The sequence below is a fragment of the Oncorhynchus gorbuscha genome, unplaced genomic scaffold (genome assembly GCF_021184085.1).
Source record: "Oncorhynchus gorbuscha isolate QuinsamMale2020 ecotype Even-year unplaced genomic scaffold, OgorEven_v1.0 Un_scaffold_2639, whole genome shotgun sequence".
In the NCBI taxonomy this organism is placed as follows: Eukaryota; Metazoa; Chordata; class Actinopteri; order Salmoniformes; family Salmonidae; genus Oncorhynchus; species Oncorhynchus gorbuscha.
This window is the reverse complement of record NW_025747093.1, coordinates 20,187-35,908: the sequence shown is the minus strand read 5'-3', so window position 1 is coordinate 35,908 and position 15,722 is coordinate 20,187. Positions and strand designations below refer to the sequence as shown.

Sequence of the window (15,722 nt, the reverse complement as noted above, 5' to 3'; positions counted from 1 at the left end):
CCTTGTTTGACCAGCCTGACGTCTCCAGGAGGACTCTTCTCCCAAAGGCCGAAGCAGTGAGATCCTTTAGAGCAGTGGATGGTGGTGTTCTCGGGGGAAACCCGTCCCTCCCCCACCGCCACGCGCTCCATCTCCCACTGCTGTTGCTGCTCAGTGAAGGCACACTCCCTCTCCATCTGCTGGTCAGCTGAGGGGAGGAGGAGCGGGATTCATTCCTCATTCAGCAAACAGAGATGGCTCTCAAGAAACACTCATGAAACACATGAGACAGTACGCAATCAGACCAGAACAACCTCCCCCGACCGCCCCCACCACCAACCCATGTCTAATCAGACCACTACAGCCTCCCCTACCACCAACCCATCTCTAATCAGACCAGAACAACCTCCCCCTACCACCAACCCATCTCTAATCAGACCACTACAGCCTCCCCCACCACCAACCCATGTCTAATCAGACCACTACAGCCTCCCCCTACCACCAACCCATCTCTAATCAGACCACTACAGCCTCCCCTACCACCAACCCATCTCTAATCAGACCAATACAGCCTCCCCCCGACCTCCCCCACCACCAACCCATCTCTTCTCTAATCAGACCACTACAGCCTCCCCCCACCACCAACCCATCTCTAATCAGACCACTACAGCCTCCCCCACCACCAACCCATCTCTAATCAGACCACTACAACCTCCCCCGACCACCAACCCATCTCTAATCAGACCACTACAGCCTCCCCCCACCACCAACCCATCTCTAATCAGACCACTACAGCCTCCCCCGACCTCCCCCACCACCAACCCATCTCTAATCAGACCACTACAGCCTCCCCCGACCACCAACCCATCTCTAATCAGACCACTACAGCCTCCCCGGGACCGCCCCCACCACCAACCCATCTCTAATCAGACCACTACAACCTCCCCCGACCTCCCCCCCACCACCAACCCATCTCTAATCAGACCACTACAGCCTCCCCCGACCACCAACCCATCTCTAATCAGACCACTACAGCCTCCCCGACCACCAACCCATCTCTAATCAGACCACTACAGCCTCCCCCGACCGCCCCCACCACCAACCCATCTCTTCTATAATCAGACCACTACAGCCTCCCCCCACCACCAACCCATCTCTTCTCTAATAATCAGACCACTACTATCACTCTGGTCCTCCTCCTCCTACTACTACATTAACCCTGGTCCTCCCTTACTACTACATTAACCCTCATCCTCCTCCTCACATTAACCCTGGTCCTCCTCCTCCTACTACTACATTAACCCTCCTCCTCCTCCTACTACATTAACCCTGGTCCTCCTCCTCCTACATTAACTACTACATTAACCCTGGTCCTCCTCCTCCTACTACTAACCCTGGTCATTAACCCTGGTCCTCCTCCTCCTACTACTACATTAACCCTGGTCCTCCTCCTCCTACTACATTAACCCTGGTCCTCCTCCTCCTACTACATTAACCCTGGTCCTCCTCCTCCTACTACATTAACCCTGGTCCTCCTCCTCCTACTACATTAACCCTGGTCCTCCTACTCCTCCTACATTAACCCTGGTCCTCCTCCTCCTACTACATTAACCCTGGTCCTCCTCCTCCTACTACATTAACCCTGGTCCTCCTCCTCCTCCTACTACTACTACTACATTAACCCTGGTCCTCCTCCTCCTCCATTAACTACTACATTAACCCTGGTCCTCCTCCTCCTACTACTACTAACATTAACCCTGGTCCTCCTCCTACTACTACATTAACCCTGGTCCTCCTCCTACTACTACATTAACCCTGGTCCTCCTACTACTACTACTACATTAACCCTGGTCTACTGTGTTTCAGGGTTAGAGACAGGGTTAGAGTCAGGTTTAGAGACAGGAGTAGAGTCAGGGTCAGAGTCAGGGTCAGAGTCAGGGTCAGAGTCAGGGTCAAAGACAGGGTTAGAGTCAGGGTTAGAGACAGGGTTAGAGTCAGGGTTAGAGTGAGGGGAGTATTTCTCTATGGGTCAGGGTTAGAGTCAGGGTTAGAGTGAGGGGAGTATTTCTCTATGGGTCAGGGTTAGTCAGGGTTAGAGTGAGGGGAGTATTCCTCTATAGGTCAGGGTTAGAGTGAGGGGAGTATTCCTCTATGAGTCAGGGTTAGAGTGAGGGGAGTATTCCTCTATGGGTCAGGGTTAGAGTGAGGGGAGTATTCCTCTATAGGTCAGGGTTAGAGTCAGGGTTAGAGTGAGGGGAGTATTCCTCTATGGGTCAGGGTTAGAGTGAGGGGAGTATTCCTCTATGGGTCAGGGTTAGAGTCAGGGTTAGAGTGAGGGGAGTATTCCTCTATAGGTCAGGGTTAGAGTGAGGGGAGTATTCCTCTATGGGTCAGGGTTAGAGTGAGGGGCGTATTCCTCTTTGGGTCAGGGTTAGAGTGAGGGAGTATTCCTCAATGGGTCAGGGTTAGAGTGAGGGAGTATTCCTCTATAGGTCAGGGTTAGAGTGAGGGGAGTATTCCTCTATAGGTCAGGGTTAGAGTGAGGGAGTATTCCTCTATAGGTCAGGGTTAGAGTGAGGGGAGTATTCCTCTATAGGTCAGGGTTAGAGTGAGGGGAGTATTCCTCTATAGGTCAGGGTTAGAGTGAGGGGAGTATTCCTCTATGGGTCAGGGTTAGAGTGAGGGGAGTATTCCTCTATGGATCAGGATGTTCATTGGACCAGAGCAGCAGTGTGTTTACCCATGGCCCAGTTATTTGCTAATCTCTACCCCCCCTCGCTCCCCGTCCCCTTCCTCACCGCGGCCTCACTAGCGAAAAACAACAACAGCCTGATTTATTTTTCTTTCTCCCTCGCCCAGTGATGGACGTCGTGTGTTCTACAGTCAGAAGGGATCAGTGCTCGGTCAGACTCTCCTCTCCTCTACAAGGTTCCACATTGGAAATACATCACATTATAGACTAATGAAATATCCTACTGGAAATACATCACATTATGGACTAATGAAATATCCTACTGGAAATACATCACATTATAGACTAATGAAATATCCTACTGGAAATACATCACATTATGGACTAATGAAATATCCTACTGGAAATACATCACATTATGGACTAATGAAATATCCTACTGGAAATACATGGTAGGGGAGAGGGGCATAATGGTAGGGGGAGAGGGGCATAATGGTGGGGGAGAGGGGCATAATGGTGGGGGAGAGGGGCATAATGGTGGGGGAGAGGGGCATAATGGTGGGGGAGAGGGGCATAATGGTGGGGGAGAGGAGCATAATGGTGGGGGAGAGGAGCATAATGGTGGGGGAGGGAGGCATAATGGTGGGGGAGAGGGGCATAATGGTGGGGGAGGGAGGCATAATGGTGGGGGAATGGTGGGGGAGAGGGGCATAATGGTGGGGGAGAGGGGCATAATGGTGGGGGAGAGGGGCATAATGGTGGGGGAGAGGGGCATAATGGTGGGGGAGAGGGGCATAATGGTGGGGGAGAGGGGCATAATGGTGGGGGAGAGGGGCATAATGGTGGGGGAGATGGGCATAACGGTCGGGGAGAGGGGCATAATGGTGGGGGAGAGGGGCATAATGGTGGGGGAGAGGGGCATAACGGTCGGGGAGAGGGGCATAATGGTGGGGGAGAGGGGCATAATGGTCAGGGAGAGGGGCATAATGGTCAGGGAGAGGGGCATAATGGTCGGGGAGATGGGCATAACGGTCTGGGAGAGGGGCATAACGGTCGGGGAGAGGGGCATAATGGTCAGGGAGAGGGGCATAATGGTGGGGAAGAGGGGCATAATGGTCGGGGAGAGGGGCATAATGTTGGGGGAGAGGGGCATAATGGTGGGGGAGAGGGGCATAACGGTGGGGGAGAGGGGCATAACGGTCGGGGAGAGGGGCATAATGGTGGGGAGAGGGGCATAACGGTCGGGGAGAGGGGCATAATGGTGGGGGAGAGGGGCATAATGGTGGGGGAGAGGGGCATAATGGTCAGGGAGAGGGGCATAATGGTCGGGGAGATGGGCATAACGGTCGGGGAGAGGGGCATAACGGTCAGGGAGAGGGGCATAATGGTGGGGGAGAGGGGCATAATGGTGGGGGAGAGGGGCATAATGGTGGGGGAGAGGGGCATAATGGTGGGGGAGAGGGGCATAACGGTGGGGGAGAGGGGCATAATGGTCGGGGAGAGGGGCATAATGGTGGGGGAGAGGGCATAATGGTCGGGAGATGGGCATAACGTTCGGGGAGAGGGCATAATGGTCGGGGAGAGGGGCATAATGGTCGGGGAGAGGGGCATAATGGTCGGGGAGAGGGGCATAATGGTCGGGAAGAGGGGCATAATGGTCGGGGAGAGGGGCATAACGGTCGGGGAGAGGGGCATAATGGTCGGGGAGAGGGGCATAATGGTGGGGGAGAGGGCATAATGGTCGGGGAGATGGGCATAACGTTCGGGGAGAGGGCATAATGGTCGGAAAGAGGGGGAGGTGATGGATTTTATTGAAGCAGGGCTGGGGGTGTCTAATCTGTCCCTCTGCTCTCTCGGGTCTGTCTGGGTTAAGGCTGGACTGCAGACGTGATAATCCTCCTGATTAGAGCCAGTGTAGCCCTAAACCAGACTGAGCCTCAGAGTTACATTTTTCTATGGAAAATTGGGATCCTTAACTATAAGAAAAATCCCCAAACACAAAACAAAACAAAGATAATTAGATGCAGAAAGTAAATAGCATGGTGGGTCAATTTGTGTAACAACTAAGATGCTCCACTTGTCTGCTCTTTTGGTGCCCTGACTACCATGGTGTGAACAGTGTGAAGCAAACCCGTACGCATGAACAGACACTGTGTGTTCTTCAAGTGTTGCATCTCACTCATCTCAAAATCCAAGCCTATTCATTGATGACATGACCTGCTTTACTGAAGTTGGGAGACATTGCAAGCCAAGAAATTGCAAGATATAGCTAAGCTGATATATCAGTATAGGCAGGTCTATCTATCAGTATAGCCAGGTCTATCTATCAGTATAGGCAGGTCTATATATCAGTATAGGCAGGTCTATCTATCAGTATAGGCAGCACCAATTGGGCCAGATGGGCTCTCGTTCCTCAGCCTGGCTGAAGGAGAGTTATTAGGTTCTAGTTGGGCCAGATGGGCTCTCGTTCCTCAGCCTGGCTGAAGGAGAGTTATTAGGTTCTAGTTGGGCCAGATGGGCTCTCATTCCTCAGCCTGGCTGAAGGAGAGTTATTAGGTTCTAGTTGGGCCAGATGGGCTCTCGTTCCTCAGCCTGGCTGAAGGAGAGTTATTAGGTTCTAGTTGGGCCAGATGGGCTCTCGTTCCTCAGCCTGGCTGAAGGAGAGTTATTAGGTTCTAGTTGGGCCAGATGGGCTCTCGTTCCTCAGCCTGGCTGAAGGAGAGTTATTAGGTTCTAGTTGGGCCAGATGGGCTCTCGTTCCTCAGCCTGGCTGAAGGAGAGTTATTAGGTTCTAGTTGGGCCAGATGGGCTCTCGTTCCTCAGCCTGGCTGAAGGAGAGTTATTAGGTTCTAGTTGGGCCAGATGGGCTCTCGTTCCTCAGCCTGGCTGAAGGAGAGTCCTCATTAGGTTCTAGTTGGGCCAGATGGGCTCTCGTTCCTCAGCCTGGCTGAAGGAGAGTTATTAGGTTCTAGTTGGGCCAGATGGGCTCTCGTTCCTCAGCCTGGCTGAAGGAGAGTTATTAGGTTCTAGTTGGGCCAGATGGGCTCTCGTTCCTCAGCCTGGCTGAAGGAGAGAGTTATTAGGTTCTAGTTGGGCCAGATGGGCTCTCGTTCCTCAGCCTGGCTGAAGGAGAGTTATTAACATTCTCTTACTGCAAATCACAGTTATGAAGTGAGATGAGCTGCTGGAATGTTGACTCAACCAATCACAGCTCAGCTTTCTCCATCTCTCTCTCTTTCTTTCCCACTCTGTCTGTCCCTCTCGCTCTCTCTCCGAGTAATTCTTCCTCGTGTAACCTGCTGAGTGAGTAGCTGTCTTCCAGGCCTCTAAAAAATGGTCACCATTTCAATTGATTTCCAGTCAGGCTAATTTTACTACTCGACCATGAAGCTAGACAGAATATGTATGATAACAGACTAGGGGGACAGGGTAGGACAGTGGAGACAGAATATGTATGATAACAGACTAGGGGGACAGGGTAGGACAGTGGAGACAGAATATGTATGATAACAGACTAGGGGGACAGGGTAGGACAGTGGAGACAGACAGGGTGCGGTAGTGTAGACAGACAGGGTACGGTAGTGTAGACAGACAGGGTACGGTAGTGGGTACGGTAGTGTAGACAGACAGGGTACGGCAGTGTAGACAGACAGGGTACGGAAGTTACTACTTCCGGGTTGGAGTGAGCGGTCGCATCGGCATTTCGCTCCGCAGGTAGTATAACTTTTTCATTACATTTCATTACATTTCATTATAGTACAACGGTTTGATTTGTCTAATCTTAGCAATTTCTTCTTAGCTAGCTACATAGCCGTCTTTGTATCAAAGATAATTGCGGAATTATCGTATTTCGTCGTCCTAACGTAGTCTACACTGCTATTTGCCCAGCAGCTAGCCAGCTAGCAAACGTCCACCGGTTAGCAGCACTGTAGAAACTATTACACTCAACTGAACGACTTGATTAGTGTAGTGTTAGCTAGCTACATAGCTATCTTTGCTGTCTTCGTATCCAAGATAATTGTGTAGTTTAGAGTGTATTGTCTTAGAGTGATTATCTTAATTTACCGAGGTTAGCTAGCCAGCTATTTGTCGTCCTTAACGTAGGTGACTCTGCTAGCTAGCCAACAGCTAGCCAACGTCTTCCGAATAGAACTTCGCACTCAACAACCCGGTCGCATTCACAGGTAGTATCACATTTTCATTTCATTTCATTACAGTACAATGGTTTGATTTGTTTGATCGTAGCTAGCTACATAGCTAGCTACATAGCCGTCTTTGTATCAAAGATAATTGTGTAGTCTAGAGCGATTTTCTAGGTTAGCTAGCCAGCTATTGTCGTTCTCTTAACGCAACGTAACGTAAACAACACTGCTAGCTAGCTAGCTAGCCCCCGAATAGCAGCACTGAAGAAACTATTACACTCAACGGAACGACTTGATTAGTGTAGTGTCAACAACGCAGCCACTGCCAGCTAGCCTACAAAGTCAACAACGCAGCCACTGCCAGCTAGCCTACTTCAGCAGTACTGTATCATTTTAATCATTTTAGTCAATAAGATTCTTGCTACGTATGCTTAACTTTCTGAACATTCGAGACGTGTAGTCCACTTGTCATTCCAATCTCCTTTGCATTAGCGTAGCCTCTTCTGTAGCCTGTCAACTATGTGTCTGTCTATCCCTGTTCTCTCCTCTCGGCACAGACCATACAAACGCTCCACACCGCGTGGCCGCGCCCACCCTAATCTGGTGGTCCCTGCGCGCACGACCCACGTGGAGTTCCAGGTCTCCGGTAGCCTCTGGAACTGCCGATCTGCGGCCAACAAGGCAGAGTTCATCTCAGCCTATGCCTTCCTCCAGTCCCTCGACTTCTTGGCACTGACGGAAACATGGATCACCACAGATAACACTGCTACTCCTACTGCTCTCTCTTCGTCCGCCCACGTGTTCTCGCACACCCCGAGAGCTTCTGGTCAGCGGGGTGGTGGCACCGGGATCCTCATCTCTCCCAAGTGGTCATTCTCTCTTTCTCCCCTTACCCATCTGTCTATCGCCTCCTTTGAATTCCATGCTGTCACAGTTACCAGCCCTTTCAAGCTTAACATCCTTATCATTTATCGCCCTCCAGGTTCCCTCGGAGAGTTCATCAATGAGCTTGATGCCTTGATAAGCTCCTTTCCTGAGGACGGCTCACCTCTCACAGTTCTGGGCGACTTTAACCTCCCCACGTCTACCTTTGACTCTTTCCTCTCTGCCTCCTTCTTTCCACTCCTCTCCTCTTTTGACCTCACCCTCTCACCCTCCCCCCCTACTCACAAGGCAGGCAGTACGCTCGACCTCATCTTTACTAGATGCTGGTCTTCCACTAACTTCATTGCAACTCCCTTCCAAGTCTCCGACCACTACCTTGTATCCCTTTCCCTCTCGCTCTCATCCAACACCTCCCACATTGCCCCTACTCGGATGGTATCGCGCCGTCCCAACCTTCGCTCTCTCTCCCCCGCTACTCTCTCCTCTTCCATCCTATCATCTCTTCCCTCTGCTCAAACCTTCTCCAACCTATCTCCTGATTCTGCCTCCTCAACCCTCCTCTCCTCCCTTTCTGCATCCTTTGACTCTCTATGTCCCCTATCCTCCAGGCCGGCTCGGTCCTCCCCTCCCGCCCCGTGGCTCGACGACTCATTGCGAACTCACAGAACAGGGCTCCGGGCAGCCGAGCGGAAATGGAGGAAAACTCGCCTCCCTGCGGACCTGGCATCCTTTCACTCCCTCCTCTCTACATTTTCCTCCTCTGTCTCTGCTGCTAAAGCCATTTTCTACCACTCTAAATTCCAAGCATCTGCCTCTAACCCTAGGAAGCTCTTTGCCACCTTCTCCTCCCTCCTGAATCCCCCCCTCCTCCCTCTCTGCAGATGACTTCGTCAACCATTTTGAAAAGAAGGTCGACGACATCCGATCCTCGTTTGCTAAGTCAAACGGCACCGCTGGTTCTGCTCACACTGCCCTACCCTGTGCTCTGACCTCTTTCTCCCCTCTCTCTCCAGATGAAATCTCGCGTCTTGTGACGGCCGGCCGCCCAACAACCTGCCCGCTTGACCCTATCCCCTCCTCTCTTCTCCAGACCATTTCCGGAGACCTTCTCCCTTACCTCACCTCGCTCATCAACTCATCCCTGACCGCCGGCTACGTCCCTTCCGTCTTCAAGAGAGCGAGAGTTGCACCCCTTCTGAAAAAACCTACACTCGATCCCTCCGATGTCAACAACTACAGACCAGTATCCCTTCTTTCTTTTCTCTCCAAAACTCTTGAACGTGCCGTCCTTGGCCAGCTCTCCCGCCATCTCTCTCTGAATGACCTTCTTGATCCAAATCAGTCAGGTTTCAAGACTAGTCATTCAACTGAGACTGCTCTTCTCTGTATCACGGAGGCGCTCTGCACTGCTAAAGCTAACTCTCTCTCCTCTGCTCTCATCCTTCTAGACCTATCGGCTGCCTTCGATACTGTGAATCATCAGATCCTCCTCTCCACCCTCTCCGAGTTGGGCATCTCCGGCGCGGCCCACGCTTGGATTGCGTCCTACCTGACAGGTCGCTCCTACCAGGTGGCGTGGCGAGAATCTGTCTCCTCACCACGCGCTCTCACCACTGGTGTCCCCCAGGGCTCTGTTCTAGGCCCTCTCCTATTCTCGCTATACACCAAGTCACTTGGCTCTGTCATAACCTCACATGGTCTCTCCTATCATTGCTATGCAGACGACACACAATTAATCTTCTCCTTTCCCCCTTCTGATGACCAGGTGGCGAATCGCATCTCTGCATGTCTGGCAGACATATCAGTGTGGATGACGGATCACCACCTCAAGCTGAACCTCGGCAAGACGGAGTTGCTCTTCCTCCCGGGGAAGGACTGCCCGTTCCATGATCTCGCCATCACGGTTGACAACTCCATTGTGTCCTCCTCCCAGAGCGCTAAGAACCTTGGCGTGATCCTGGACAACACCCTGTCGTTCTCAACTAACATCAAGGCGGTGGCCCGTTCCTGTAGGTTCATGCTCTACAACATTCGCAGAGTACGACCCTGTCTCACACAGGAAGCGGCGCAGGTCCTAATCCAGGCACTTGTCATCTCCCGTCTGGATTACTGCAACTCGCTGTTGGCTTGGCTCCCTGCCTGTGCCATTAAACCCCTACAACTCATCCAGAACGCCGCAGCCCGTCTGGTGTTCAACCTTCCCAAGTTCTCTCACGTCACCCCGCTCCTCCGCTGTCTCCACTGGCTTCCAGTTGAAGCTCGCATCCGCTACAAGACCATGGTGCTTGCCTACGGAGCTGTGAGGGGAACGGCACCTCAGTACCTCCAGGCTCTGATCAGGCCCTACACCCAAACAAGGGCACTGCGTTCATCCACCTCTGGCCTGCTCGCCTCCCTACCACTGAGGAAGTACAGTTCCCGCTCAGCCCAGTCAAAACTGTTCGCTGCTCTGGCCCCCCAATGGTGGAACAAACTCCCTCACGACGCCAGGACAGCGGAGGCAATCACCACCTTCCGGAGACACCTGAAACCCCACCTCTTTAAGGAATACCTAGGATAGGATAAGTAATCCTTCTCACCCCCCTTTAAGATTTAGATGCACTATTGTAAAGTGAGTGTAGTGTTTACAGACAGGGTACGGCGGTGTAGACAGACAGGGTACGGCAGTGTAGATAGACAGGGTACGGTAGTGTAGACAGTCAGGGTATTGTAGTGTAAAACCTGCAGAACAAGACACACACACACACACACACACACACACACACACACACACACACACACACACACACACACACACACACACACACACACACACACACACACACACACACACACACACACACACACACACACACACACACACACACACACACACACACACCTCCCACGCTTCATCAAAGAGCAGGCTAAATGACAGGACAGGAAATGGGAGGAAACAGACAGCTAGACATTCTGAGTGTTCCATCACCTGATCACCACTCCATTCTTAAACTAGTTTTATATTTCTCCTTTGCTCTCTTGATGCTTTCCCATCCGCTCTCTCTCTCTCTCCCATCCTCTCTCTCTTTCTTTCCCATCCGCTCTCTCTCTCTTTCCCATCCTCTCTCTCTCTCTTTCCCATCCGCTCTCTCTCTCTTTCCCATCCGCTCTCTCTCTCTTTCCCATCCTCTCTCTCTCTTTCCCATCCTCTCTCTCTCTTTCCCATCCTCTCGCTCTCTCTCTCTCTTTCCCATCCGCTCTCTCTCTCTCTCTTTCCCATCTGCTCTCTCCCTCTTTCCCATCTCTCTCTCTCTCTCTCTCTCTCTCTCCCATCCTCTCTCTCTCTCTTTCCCATCTGCTCTCTCTCTCTTTCCCATCTGCTCTCTCCATCTTTCCCATCCTCTCTCTCTCTTTCCCATCCTCTCTCTCTCCCATCCTCTCTCTCTCGCTTTCCCATCTGTTCTCTCTCGCTTACCCATCTGCTCTTTCTCTCCCATCTGCTCTCTCTCTCTCCCATCTGCTCTCTCTCTCTCTCCCATCTGCTCTCTCTCTCCCATCTGCTCTCTCTCTCTCCCATCTGCTCTCTCTCTCTCCCATCTGCTCTCTCTCTCTCCCATCTGCTCTCTCTCTCTCTCTCTCTCCCATCTGCTCTCTCTCTCTCTCTCTCTCCCATCTGCTCTCTCTCTCTCTCCCATCTGCTCTCTCTCTCCCATCTGCTCTCTCTCTCCCATCTGCTCTCTCTCTCCCCATCTGCTCTCTCTCCCATCTGCTCTCTCTCCCATCTCCCCCATCTGCTCTCTCTCCCCCATCTGCTCTATCTCTCTCTCTCCCCATCTGCTCTCTCTCTCTCTCCCATCTGCTCTCTCTCCCATCTCCCATCTCTCTCTCCCCCCCATCTCTCTCTCTCCCATCTCTCTCTCTCTCTCTCTCTCTCTCTCTCTCTCTCTCTCTCTCATCCCATCTGCTCTCTCTCTCTCTCCCATCTCTCTCTCTCTCTCTCTCTCTCTCTCCCATCTGCTCTCTCTCTCCCATCTGCTCTCTCTCTCTCTCTCCCCCATCTGCTCTCTCTCTCTCTCTCTCCCATCTGCTCTCTCTCTCTCTCCCATCTGCTCGCTCTCCCCCATCTGCTCTCTCTCTCTCTCTCTCTCCCATCTGCTCTCTCTCTCCCATCTGCTCTCTCTCCCTCTCCCTCTCTCTCTTATCTCTCAAGGTTTTCCAGAAGCTTTCCTCTCTTATCTGTCAAGGTGTTCCAGAAGCTAGGCATCAACCCAAAGTCTAGAGCAGGGAGGTGCAACTTGTTCCTGTAGCTCTACAGTGTAGACTCCTAGTATGTTTCTATAACCAACCCATGAGGAGAACACAGGGGGCCCTGTAGCTCTACAGTGTAGACTCCTAGTATGTTTCTATAACCAACCCATGAGGAGAACACAGGGGGCCCTGTAGCTCTACAGTGTAGACCTAGTGTGTTTCTATAACCAACCCATGAGGAGAACACAGGGGCCCTGTAGCTCTACAGTGTAGACTCCTAGTATGTTTCTATAACCAACCCATGAGGAGAACACAGGGGGCCCTGTAGCTCTACAGTGTAGACTCCTAGTATGTTTCTATAACCAACCCATGAGGAGAACACAGGGGGCCCTGTAGCTCTACAGTGTAGACTCCTAGTATGTTTCTATAACCAACCCATGAGGAGAACACAGGGGCCCTGTAGCTCTACAGTGTAGACTCCTAGTATGTTTCTATAACCAACCCATGAGGAGAACACAGGGGGCCCTGTAGCTCTACAGTGTAGACTCCTAGTGTGTTTCTATAACCAACCCATGAGGAGAACACAGGGGGCCCTGTAGCTCTACAGTGTAGACTCCTAGTATGTTTCTATAACCAACCCATGAGGAGAACACAGGGGCCCTGTAGCTCTACAGTGTAGACTCCTAGTGTGTTTCTATAACCAACCCATGAGGAGAACACAGGGGGCCCTGTAGCTCTACAGTGTAGACTCCTAGTATGTTTCTATAACCAACCCATGAGGAGAACACAGGGGGCCCTGTAGCTCTACAGTGTAGACTCCTAGTATGTTTCTATAACCAACCCATGAGGAGAACACAGGGGGCCCTGTAGCTCTACAGTGTAGACTCCTAGTGTGTTTCTATAACCAACCCATGAGGAGAACACAGGGGGCCCTGTAGCTCTACAGTGTAGACTCCTAGTATGTTTCTATAACCAACCCATGAGGAGAACACAGGGGGCCCTGTAGCTCTACAGTGTAGACTCCTAGTATGTTTCTATAACCAACCCATGAGGAGAACACAGGGGGCCCTGTAGCTCTACAGTGTAGACTCCTAGTATGTTTCTATAACCAACCCATGAGGAGAACACAGGGGGCCCTGTAGCTCTACAGTGTAGACTCCTAGTATGTTTCTATAACCAACCCATGAGGAGAACACAGGGGGCCCTGTAGCTCTACAGTGTAGACTCCTAGTATGTTTCTATAACCAACCCATGAGGAGAACACAGGGGGCCCTGTAGCTCTACAGTGTAGACTCCTAGTATGTTTCTATAACCAACCCATGAGGAGAACACAGGGGGCCCTGTAGCTCTACAGTGTAGACTCCTAGTGTGTTTCTATAACCAACCCATGAGGAGAACACAGGGGGCCCTGTAGCTCTACAGTGTAGACTCCTAGTGTGTTTCTATAACCAATAAATGCACCACCTGAAACTGGACATTTTTAGAAGATATACTTTTCCACCAACCTTAACTTGGCGATACTATCTTCATCCGAATCAAAACACAACCTGTCCTGTAACTCCCAGTAATGAAAACCAAAAGTATCTGGTTCAATCACATGCTGTGGTGTCAACAACCTGTAGCTGGCTAGACCAGTATACCTGATATGGACCACCGTGTACTGACTGTATCCGTGCTATAGACGAGCTTCGCCTGATAGGACTGTTGTTAACTAAACTATCCAGAACAGACAGAACAGGTCCAATAGGTTATTATCTCATAGTGTTGTTAACTAAACTATCCAGAACAGACAGAACAGGTCCAATAGGTTATTATCTCATAGTGTTGTTAACTAAACTATCCAGAACAGACAGAACAGGTCCAATAGGTTATTATCTCATAGTGTTGTTAACTAAACTATCCAGAACAGACAGAACAGGTCCAGTTATTATCTCATAGTGTTGTTAACTAAACTATCCAGAACAGACAGAACAGGTCCAATAGGTTATTATCTCATAGTGTTGTTAACTAAACTATCCAGAACAGACAGAACAGGTCCAATAGGTTATTATCTCATAGTGTTGTTAACTAAACTATCCAGAACAGACAGAACAGGTCCAATAGGTTATTATCTCATAGTGCTGTTAACTAAACTATCCAGAACAGACAGAACAGGTCCAATAGGTTATTATCTCATAGTGTTGTTAACTAAACTATCCAGAACAGACAGAACAGGTCCAATAGGTTATTATCTCATAGTGTTGTTAACTAAACTATCCAGAACAGACAGAACAGGTCCAATAGGTTATTATCTCATAGTGTTGTTAACTAAACTATCCAGAACAGACAGAACAGGTCCAATAGGTTATTATCTCATAGTGTTGTTAACTAAACTATCCAGAACAGACAGAACAGGTCCAATAGGTTATTATCTCATAGTGTTGTTAACTAAACTATCCAGAACAGACAGAACAGGTCCAATAGGTTATTATCTCATAGTGTTGTTAACTAAACTATCCAGAACAGACAGAACAGGTCCAATAGGTTATTATCTCATAGTGTTGTTAACTAAACTATCCAGAACAGACAGAACAGGTCCAATAGGTTATTATCTCATAGTGTTGTTGTTAACTCACCGGGGACCGGAGGGAGGACCGTCACGAACAACAGCGTCGTGATTTGCTTCAGCAACGACATTGACGTCACTCTGTTGTACATTTGATTTAACTTGAAACTTCCCGCTCTTTCGAAACTTTAACGTCTTTATTTACACGTCAGTCTCTTTCACGCGCAGGTCAATAACCGACGTGTCCAGCGACACATTGAAGACGGGGTCAGGTTGTCATGCTAACAAGACAGCTACTTCACACAACGACGTTAGCTACGCTGAGTTACCTAACTAAACATTAACAATACACTGCTAGCGTTACTAACAGGTAGTTAACTATGTTAAAATAAACTTGTTAGGGAATAAAACCCGTCGGCTTTTTTGTTTTTTGCCCACAGAAGTCCAACTTTGCCGTGTTTCTCCCCCCTAACGGTAGCTAGCTCCTTTTGCTAATGTTAGGCCGCCTTGGTAGCGAACTGACGTTAGCTTGTTGTTTCACAAAGGTCCGTCAAAAACAAAACAAATTCCATGTTCACTATGCCTACTGCATAGCTCCTTGTCTTAATAACGTATCCATTCAGGGTTATTTGGGTCTATTCAGGGTTAGTAAATAGGTTAGTCCCGTCGGGGTGGATAGACGTCTCTTCTGCTGCTCCCAGGCACGGTTGCATTTGGCCTTGACCGGGCAGTGCGGCAGACAGGGCGGCAAGCAGTGCGGCAGACAGGGCGGCAGGCAGGGCGGCAGACAGGGCGACGGGGGAACGCCTGGTTGTGTCTCCAGTATCAGGTTGTTGGATGAAGAAACGGAAGCTCCCTATCTGCAGACAGGGCGACGGCGGGGGAACGCCTGGTTGTGTCTCCAGTATGAGGTCGTTGGATGAAGAAACGGAAGCTCCCTATCTGCAGACAGGACACCAGACAGTGTGGCCGGGGAACGCCTGGTTGTGTCTCCAGTATCAGGTCGTTGGATGAAGAAACGGAAGCTCCCTATCTGCAGACAGGACACCAGACAGTATGGCCGGGGAACGCCTGGTTGTGTCTCCAGTATCAGGTTGTTGGATTTGTTTGGGTGGATAAAGAACTGGAAGCTCCCTATCTGCAGACAGGACTAACTACAACAATACATTCCTGCTGGAACCTGTAGTGGAACTTTATCGCCACCCTGTGGACATAACTCTACAGATAGCAGGTCCAGAAAACACTTCTACTG

General features: G+C 50.5%; 1 pseudogene; it reads right to left on the bottom strand.

Moving 5' to 3' along the window:
* LOC124026204 overlaps positions 1-15,335 on the bottom strand; it is a 46,897-nt pseudogene extending 31,562 nt beyond the window's left edge.
* Positions 15,336-15,722: the final 387 nt, after the last annotated feature.